This window comes from Lygodium microphyllum, chromosome 16 (assembly GCF_053477565.2).
Source record: "Lygodium microphyllum isolate KBCC chromosome 16, Lygodium_microphyllum_v1.1.10, whole genome shotgun sequence".
NCBI lineage: Eukaryota > Viridiplantae > Streptophyta > Polypodiopsida > Schizaeales > Lygodiaceae > Lygodium > Lygodium microphyllum.
This window is the reverse complement of record NC_141150.1, coordinates 128,545,576-128,555,567: the sequence shown is the minus strand read 5'-3', so window position 1 is coordinate 128,555,567 and position 9,992 is coordinate 128,545,576.

The window sequence follows — 9,992 nt, the reverse complement described above, 5'->3', positions numbered from 1 at the left end:
TGACTATACAAGCAAGTTACTATTGACTTCTTTTAGTCCATAAGAAACCTTCAATTTTTATAAAGAAATACCTATGGCCAAGTTTCATAACTAAAGGCCTTACACAATGTATCAAAAAGCTCTTTTCAAAAAGCTACATGCTCTACATATTAAAGGAATAAAACATGAGCTTTTGATTGTGCAAGTAATCTTGTCATGAATAATCTTGTTTAAGATTACTATACACCTTTCAAGTACCTCCGCCAAAATTTCCCTGATGGATCAATAGGAAAAGAAGTATCTATTAAAGCAAGTTAAACCATCCAAGTTTTACAACAAAGGATTAAAGATCAAAACAAATGTTGAGACATAGATTGAGTAGATGGAAGATTGCTTTTTCATGGCCAGAATGGGCATAGTTAATCAGGTTGAGAAACAAATTATGTCTCATTAGAGAAGCCTATTTATGGTGAAAACTATAGTCTCACGTCAAGGCTATTATTGTGACATCCCAAACTTTGAAATAGATCAAGATAGCTATCCAAGGAAGATGCATGTCCCTAGCCTACCAAATCCATAGAAGGGATGAGTTCTTTAGCCTAAGGCAACAAGGTTTATAACTGTGGAGGGGTATTACTTCCACTATGTTTCCCTCTTAAAGTATGTCCCAAAATTATAATGACATGACAAGTAGCTACAAGCTCAACCCTAATGGAATATTTCCCTAGGAGGAAATTTTGGGCTACTCCTTACTTCCCAGACCATGGAATTTTCTATCCGAAGAGAGCCATGGTCATTCTTCAAATGGAAAATTGAAATTGAGGTTGCCTCAACCATGTTAATAGTAACCCCCAATCACCAACCCAACAACAACAACAACCCTCGCCTTGTAAATCCTAATCAAGGGACCCAACCTCACTTCTTAAGATGCAATCACCTAGGCCCCTTCAAGGCTCAATGTCCCATTCAAACAAATAATGTCAACCCTTCTATAACCCTCCAATTAGGAAAAACTTTATCAATCGAGGACCAAGATGGGGAGCGGGATGAGGGAGGGATAGCCGATCTTGTTTCCTTGTTGGGCAAAAAGAATAAGAGAACCATGCCCTCTACAAAGAGTTGGAGAGAGGCATTATCCATGTAGCCATTGATAAATCAAGAGACTAAACGCCAATTCAGTATCTTGCAAGTGCCTGTTGCAGAGCAGCAAGTTAAACCTTTCCAAATTGTTATTGGTTACAATGCTACTCATTCATTCATGTCTCCTAAGTGCATTAAGAAGTTATAATTGACACCTAAATACATAAAGGAAAATTTTAGGATCCTATCCTTGGGAGCATATGACTGTCTCTTAGTTATGGATTGGCTAGGTCCTAATCAAGCAAGTATCCATTGTGCGTAAGGGACAATCACCTTTAACAACATTGATGGAACGTTAGTTCAAGCTCAGTGAAAGGCATGGAAGCCCAAATTACAACTAGAAAAAGAGTGTTAACTAATTAAGGGTCTAAGGAAAGGACTACCCATTTATTTAATAAAATTAAATAAGGAAAATCCACCTATGGGCCCTAAAGAATCGTCATGGTTTAATAAGTATACATAGATATTTCTCAAATATTTAATTGAACTATCCCCTAGTTGAGATATAAATCATGAAATTAAATTAACCCCAAGGGCTAAACTAATGGTAAAGAGGCCCTATAAAATGTCGTTTCCCAAGGCCATCAAATTAAAAGAGTAGCTCAAACAACTATTAAAGGATTTATTTGTCCTAGCAACTCTTTATGGGGTGCTTCCTTACTTTTCCAAAAGAAAAGGACAGGACTTCAAGGCTTTGTATTATCATGGGTTGAATCAAGTAACCACTAAAAGTAAGTAGCACATCCCACGGATTGATGAGTTGCTTGATAGACTTCAAGGATCAAAGCTATTTTCAAAAATTAACCTAAGATCAAGCTACTATCAAATCTGGATTAAGGACGATGATATTTTTAATACAAGGATGCCAAACAAGTGAAAGATTATCCAAGCCACCTCACAATTGTCCTCAAACCATAAGCTCCATGCAAAGTGGAGCAAATGTGTATTCTTCAAAAAGAAGATCGAGTACCTAGGATTCATTATTTCAATTGAGGGAATCTCAATTTACCCTACAAATGTGAGGGATGTCTAGGAGCGACCACCTCCCTAGATGGTCTGGGAAATCCAAGGATTCCTAGGGCTCACAAGATGATATTGCATTTTCATCAAGGACTACACTCTTATTGCCACTCCCCTAACTGAACTTCTCAAGAAGCAAAGCAAGAGTCGTCATCAATACTAGCATTATTGCAGTGGGTTATGTGATTTTCCAAGAAGGTCGACCCATAGCCTATTCTTCTCAAAAACTCACCCTTACAAGAAAAACTATGATACACATGATCCAAAGATTTTGGTAGTCATTCATGCTCTTAAACTATAGTGTCATTGTCTACTTGGTCATAGATTGATCCTTATCATTGATGACAAAAGTCTAAAATGAAACTTCACCCAACCGGATCTCAATATGAGGCAAAGAAGGTGGATAGAAGTCTTACAAGAATTCAACTTTGAGATGTGATACCATCTTAGTAAAGAAAATGTGGTAAATGATGCTATTAGCCTTCACAAGGTCTTCATAAACACCCTAATAATGGAAGACCCTACAAGGTAAGAAAGTCTTGCAAGCCTCATCTCAATGCCTAGGAATCCTATTTTAGAGGCAATGACTACCGAAGGTCCTAAAGATCCAAATTACCTAGAAGTAAAAAATATTATCTACCTAGAAAAGAAGACTGCAAGGAAAAGGCCAAATTCAAGTAATATGTTCTACAAAATCAGATGCTTTATGTACCAAAAGTTGTGAGTTGAATAAGAAGATTTTGTGAGAAGCTCATAATAACCCAATACCTAGACATCTAGGGTATGCCAAAATCGTGAATGCAATTAGAAAATGAAAGCATATATCCTTAGGTACGTGATGCAATGTTTGAGTTATCAAAGGATCAAGGTCAAAAGAATCACACTTCATGGGGAATTGCATCCTCTTGAAATTCTTAAGATGAAATGGGAATACATTAGTATGGACTTCATAGTTGGCTTACCCATTGTTTACAGAGAATATGATACTATCCTAGTGATAGTATACATGCTTACCAAGGTAGCTCATGCTATTCCAATAAAATTAGCCCATAAAGCTTCTAACATCAGCAAAATATTCTAGGAGATATTTCGTCTACATGGACTCCTAAAAAGGATCATCACTAATCATGATACTCTCTTTATCTCCAAATTATGGACTAGTTAGTCTCTTTCAAGCCATTAGAACACACTCAGTATAGCATACCAACCACAAATTGATGGATAAACAAAAAGAGTAAACCAAGTCTTGGAGGATATTTTGAGGGCTTATTGCAACCAAGAGCCAAAGAAGTGAATTGAATACCTTTCATAGGTAGAATATGCTTATAACGCTTCCATCCAATAAAGCATTGAAATGACTCCATTTCAACCATTATTTAGGCTCTAAACTTCTCCAATTCAACTATAAAGATGGAAGCCTAAAAAAGGATGTTAGATTACACGCAAGAGCAGATTAAGGCAATCCAACATGATATAGAAGTGACACAAGATTAGCAAGAGGCCTACATCAATCCAAAGAGGATTGATTTAAGGAGGGTAACATGGTTTTCTGAAGGGTCAAACCAAGAAAAGATCTCTATCTCTTGGAAGTTTCAAAAAGCTTAGCCCTAGGTATTATGGGACTTACAAAATTATAAAGATCCACAGTGTATTCCATATAAACCTACTCAATTCCTATGTTCCCAATCTAGAATACATCCTTGATTATGAATAAGTTGTAATACCAACCTAAGGAATCCTTGAAGTCCAACCTAATAGGATCATGGAAATCGAGAAAAAGCCCTTGAGAAAGCATAACTTCTAGGAATATTTAATCCACATAGCAAGACTTCCCAAAGAAAGACACAACCTTGATTGAGGAATCTATCCTCCAAAAGAAACACTCGGAGTTTCTATCGAGATGAGGATATCTTGATTTCTCTAAGGGGAAGAGAATGTAGCATATCCAAAAGTTTCACAATTAAATATATCCAATTCAGCTTATTCACCATTTGTTTTTGCTCAAAATAGATTCATTAATGCTTTTCAAGATAAAAATGTTTTTTACGAGTTAATTAATATTTTTTAAAATTAAAATAAATTTTTAAGATTTTTAAATTTTATTTTAAATTATTAAAAAATTTAAAATATTTTTTAGATTATTTGATTAAAATATTTATGTAATTTTATTTATATTTGTAAAAATTATTAATTGTTTAATGAATTTTAAAAAAATATTAAAAATTAATCTCATTTCTTGATAATTTTTGAATTTTTTTTGTAACCGTATTTACAAAGCCCAGCTCTGCCCCCCCGCCCCCCCTCGAATGAGGCGTGATGTCATCCCCAAAGCCATCTTGGTTACTCTTCACCCGGAGTATTTGTACACTACCTAATACGGCCGAACACTGCTTGGGTTCCGTATAGAAAGATCCACCCTTTATGGCAAGCACGAACTAGTGCAGCCCTAGTTAACTTGTAACCTCAATCCTCCTAGACCTAAACTAGGATTGAAAAGCTATACGAGCACAACACGATTGAGTGTTAGAAGACCTGGGATGAATTGGGCAAGGATAGTAGCTTGATTTTGGATCGGTTCTCTTTTGAAGTGATTATATATATGAGAAAAATAAATAAAAAAGCTCTGTTTTCAAATGGATTGCTTAGTGTCTGTAACGTAAGGGTGTGCTAATGAACCCTCTACAAATACTAATTAATGAAGTTGTTTGTATATGTCATCACAGCGTGGTAGCATGCATGTTTAAAACACTAAAATATACCTCCATACTATGGCAAGTGGGTGGGTCCATGATTTCTCAACAGAATCGTCCTATGGTCGAGTGGACCCAATTAGTGGGATAGCTTTCTTTATATCTTATGGGCAGAGGGGTTGATGCTTAGCTCCCCCTTGTTTCTCACTCTCATTCAACCAACTGCAGTGCTTGCCTACTTCAATCTTGGACAATTCACAAAATGTGTTCGTTTAAGTTTGATGTTAGATTGCTACTAGAGACCATGGTTGTATCTTTAGAAACCTACAAGTTGATCCTCATGGGATGAGGCCAGACATTTCACATGAGAGGTAGACCTAGGAAACGAGTAGTCATCTAAGTCTGCATGCTCAAAGCTACATTGATGGTAGATGACTATTGAACTACCCTCTCTAAGTTAAAATAAGATTGTATACATTTCAAGATGATTAGTTCTCACAAAGGCATCAGCATAACACATATTCATGCACAAACAAATACATGTCACATCCATTGTAACCATTCATCAAAACATTATAAATAATAAGCCTTTGTAGCGTATTGAGAATAAGAAATTTCATGATATCTATGTGACTAATTGTCTTATATTTATAGAAGTACACTCTTTGGATTGTTGTGACTAAAAAAGTATCAAGATTTTTATAGGTTCTTTCAAGTGTTACAACATCAAAATTGGTGGATTTCTTTTTTAGGGGCATATGACCAAGTAGCTTGTAGAGGACCTTGTTTCTTTCTATGATTCTAAGTACGTTTTTCCAAGGAGGGTCAAGAATATGGAACTCTTAAGTCTATGCATGTATGAAATTTCAATATCATAGAATGGCCATGGTGTAGTAGTGACATTTTTCACATGTGCAGTAAAAAAAATTCAATACATATATTGAACTCTATGAAGCCAATAACTAGCTCAAAGAATATGTATCTAAGCTAGGTTATACTCATTACACTTTTTGCATATATATTTCAAAAATGTGAGGGTTTGAGACATACTAAAAGCACATATGTCATAAAAATGTTATCATTTATCAGAGGAATGTACAACAAGAATTCTAGGTAAAACTTTGACATTGAAAATCACTCGTAGTCCTAACACATTAGATATCGAGCCCCATTTCCATTTGTGATACACTCTTGGCCACCTAACATATGCACTTATGAAGTTTCATAGCATTCCAAAGAAGTTTAATATTTTTAAAATTATCCTACTTAAAATGATGGATGGATCAATAATTAACATTGTCATTACTTGTCCTTAGAAGTTTCACACCACATAGACTATATGAAGGTATCAAGAGTAAAGTGTGCAACAAGAGATGATAATTTTTTACATGTTTTTCCTATTGAAATTGAAAAGGAAAGCAAAAATCGTAACTAAGTAGTTTAAAGTATAGCAAAGATGCATATTAAAGTTGAGAGCTGTAATATTTCCACGCAATAAAAGTTAGTTGGTTAGTTCGAAAGATAGTTAGTCAGTTAATAAGTTAGTAAGATTACTAACTAAAGACTAACTAAGGTAAAAACTAACTAACGTTAATAGTTAATAATTTTTATTTAATTAAAAATATATTTAAAAATTGAGAGTCGTAAATCTGATATTTTTCTCGGATTGACAAGGACCGTAGCCACCATTCACGGAAGTTACAACGTGAACGAGACTTATGAGCCATATTAATCACTAGTATTAATGTGTATAGTTTGGATGGTCCAAAAATATTAGATTTTTAGGTTTTTTAAAAACCTAGTATATTTTAGATATTATCCTAAAAAGATAGAACTAAAAGTCATATAAAAGAAAAGACAAGTGATGTTTTAGTTAGTTTTTGAGATTTTATAAAAAGAAAAAAATTAAGAAAAGTGACTGCCAAAATCGTGCGCACCGCGATCGTAGTCTACAAGCAATAGACAGCACTTCAAATAGATAAAAGAAGAATGAGTGAACTGAGAGCTTTCTAACCAAGTGTCTTGGTATTTTACCCCCCCTTTTGGAGCCAATGCAACCAAAATCGTGCGCACCGTGATCGTAGTCTACAAGCAATAGACAGCACTTCAAATAGAGAAAAGAAGAATGAGTGAACTGAGAGCTTTCTAACCAAGTGTCTTGGTATTTTACCCCCCTTTTGGAGCCAATGCAACCATTAGATTTATGATCTGAGCATCAGATCATTGAGTCTTCCAAGAGCCCCTCCACTCTTGTTCTCAGCCTTATCCCCTCCTCTCTAATTCATTATAAATATGAGGCATGGGGAGGCACAAGGGGGCATAAGGAGACCCTGAGAGGCTGCGAGCGAGAGGTAGAGAGAAGGATACCCCCTCCAAGAGATTGTAAGAGAGAGCTTGAGAGAGAGAGAGAGAGAGAGAGAGAAAGAGAGAGAAGAGTTGCCCAGAGAGGCTGCACAATTCCCTCTATCTCAATCCTCGACTTAGCCATCTTCTCTTACCCTCTCCCATCTCGAATCTATTATTCCTTCTTAATCTCTTAAGTCTACTTGCGGATGATGGCCTCCAAGTGAAGAATGTCGCGTGTGGATGGCAATCCTACAACCAGCAATGAAGCTTTAGGCGAAGGCATCACTGTCAATCCAATTGCAGTACTAGTCGTAAGCAATGTATTTTCAAATTGATAGATGCTTGTTTTGATTCTTGCATGAGATACATTAGGCTCCATACTATGATGGATGAGAATAGGTCATAGGAAGGGATAGGCCTCTTCTCATATATTTGCCAAGATGGAATTTGCAAAATGCATGTATCAAGGAAAGTTAATTGCACTTAGTTGCGTATGGCTTATTTGTTGATAGAGTAATCGGTCAGGGGTTATGAATAGCATAATCGTAAAAAGAATGACATTAAGAATTGTGCATACAAGTATTAAGAAAATTTTACATAGAATCGCTCTTTGATCCCAAGGGGGAAAGTGAATATGCGATGGGATTATTATCGCTTCTATTCTTGTATTGTTTGGGAAAAATACAATTATTTTTGTTGGTTGATTGAACAACACCCTAAATTTTTTTCTTTCAATTAATTGATTGTTACATTGTGATTTGAATAAATATTCCAAGGCTCATGTTGATGGCAAAATGCATGGCATGGGTCTGTAATGACAAGTTGCCATGGGAATAAAGGGATGTTTTCCTAGAAGATGATATTAGGGTTGATTGCCTTGATTATGCTTGATTCTTAATTGGTTAATTAAGGAAGGATATTTGCATGGGTGGATCATCTCCAAGATCGCACCGTGGACTACCCCAAGAGGGCACTGCTCGATTCACGGGCCGAAGGTTGAGTGGTGAAAATGCCAAACATGGAAAGTGTGTCTCACTCCTAGGTTGCTTGGGGTCAGTGGAGCTCTGGACACCCCTTGACGAGTCTAAAGCGGAGTTGTAGACTTCCGTGAGCCCAACATTCGGAGGCGCATTGGAAGATCCTATTCTAGATAAAGGATGGAAATTTTGGTGCCATGTGATTTGGACTAGGTACTTCTGTTGGACAAATGGATACATAATTCTCCTGTATGGGCAGGAGACAAAGATTAACTTGAAGATAAATTAAGAAACTTTTTTGTCAAAAGGTTTGCTTACTCAGTTTTCATGTCTGTGTTGTAAATTACACGAACGAACCTGTTCCCTAAAAGGCTTAATTAATGAAGCTAATTTTAAATGTCACACATAAATGTGATAGGACCTAATTAGAAAACTAAAGCTATCAAGGGAAGCGGGTGGACAAAATCCCCGATGGGTCCATCCTACAGTTGAGTGGTCCCAGAGAACTATGAAGCTTCTCATAAGGTTTTACTGACAATGAATTTAGGTATTGTTAATTCAGAACCTGATTCATGCCGTTTCAGGGGACTGAAATGGGACTATGCCCTACGGGCAGAGAGGTTTAGCGTGCATCCCTCTCGATTCCCATTCTTTTTGAACCAAGTGCGGTATGGATCTGCTTCGGATTGGGTATCTTTGTGTAAATTAGAATGTCCAAAACCCAACGCTAGAATGCCTTTAGGAGACCTTGGCCCTAGGAGCCCAGATTTCAAGTCGATCCTAGTGGGTTCGACCGCGGAGGTGTTGCGAGGCGGACTCAGGAAACCCTAGGCAACAAACCCCATGACATTCCATGGAAGTGTTGGGCAGCGTCACTTAGACTCATCTCCCAATGGACCGCCAAAAGCGTGCCTTGACAGTCGATAGGCAGGCACATTGCAAGAGCAAAGGCCGAGAGAAAAAACTTTATTCATACTTTTAAGCTAGTACGATAATTTTACAGGGAGATATAGTCCAATGCACATGGATAACACTATTCAAAAAAAGATAACATAACAAATAATATTCATTCTATTGGAATGAATGCATCCTTCATTGCTTGGATATGTCTTATTTTGTCGAAGCCTTGTTTCTAGCCATTTGGCATGGTTTTCTTTGGCTCTTGATGCATCATAATACACATATTTAGTGATATAATGTGATTTGATCATATCTACAAAGCCATTTCATCAACAATCTCGTTTTCTCTCTTATGTGAGAGTGGAGTTTCATTTGCCACTATGATTCTGTACCACCAGGATAGTAATTGGATCATTGGATTGCTGCCATTCACCCCACCATGATAAGTTTTTATTTGGTACACACTACATGCTATCTAATATAAATTTTACATTCATTGTGTTAACCAAACCCCAATGATCCTCTTTTCTGAAAAGTATGACACATGTGTCTCAAGGATGCTACAAAGGCATACATCATATATGAGTAAGAATATCTCGAATAACTTATAAAATTCATGTATTTCTAAGATATTGACTTTCTACGTACCATATAACGTGTGATAGAACTTTAGCCCAACTCTTGTACCATGTTTTGTAGCAGCTATATATAGCATTATCATACTCTTTCTTTCTCCATAGTCAAACACCAGCTTTCAAAGTAAATGAGCCAATTTATTGAGACTGATCCAAACCTTGGCTTTTTCCAACCTTGTTTTTGCTCCATTACTTTGATCAAGAACCACAACATGCTATTTTTTCTACCCATTGTAGTCTTGCGACCCATGAACTATGGCATTTCCTTCCTCATTGATAAAACTGAAAGAAACTTCCTCGCCTTG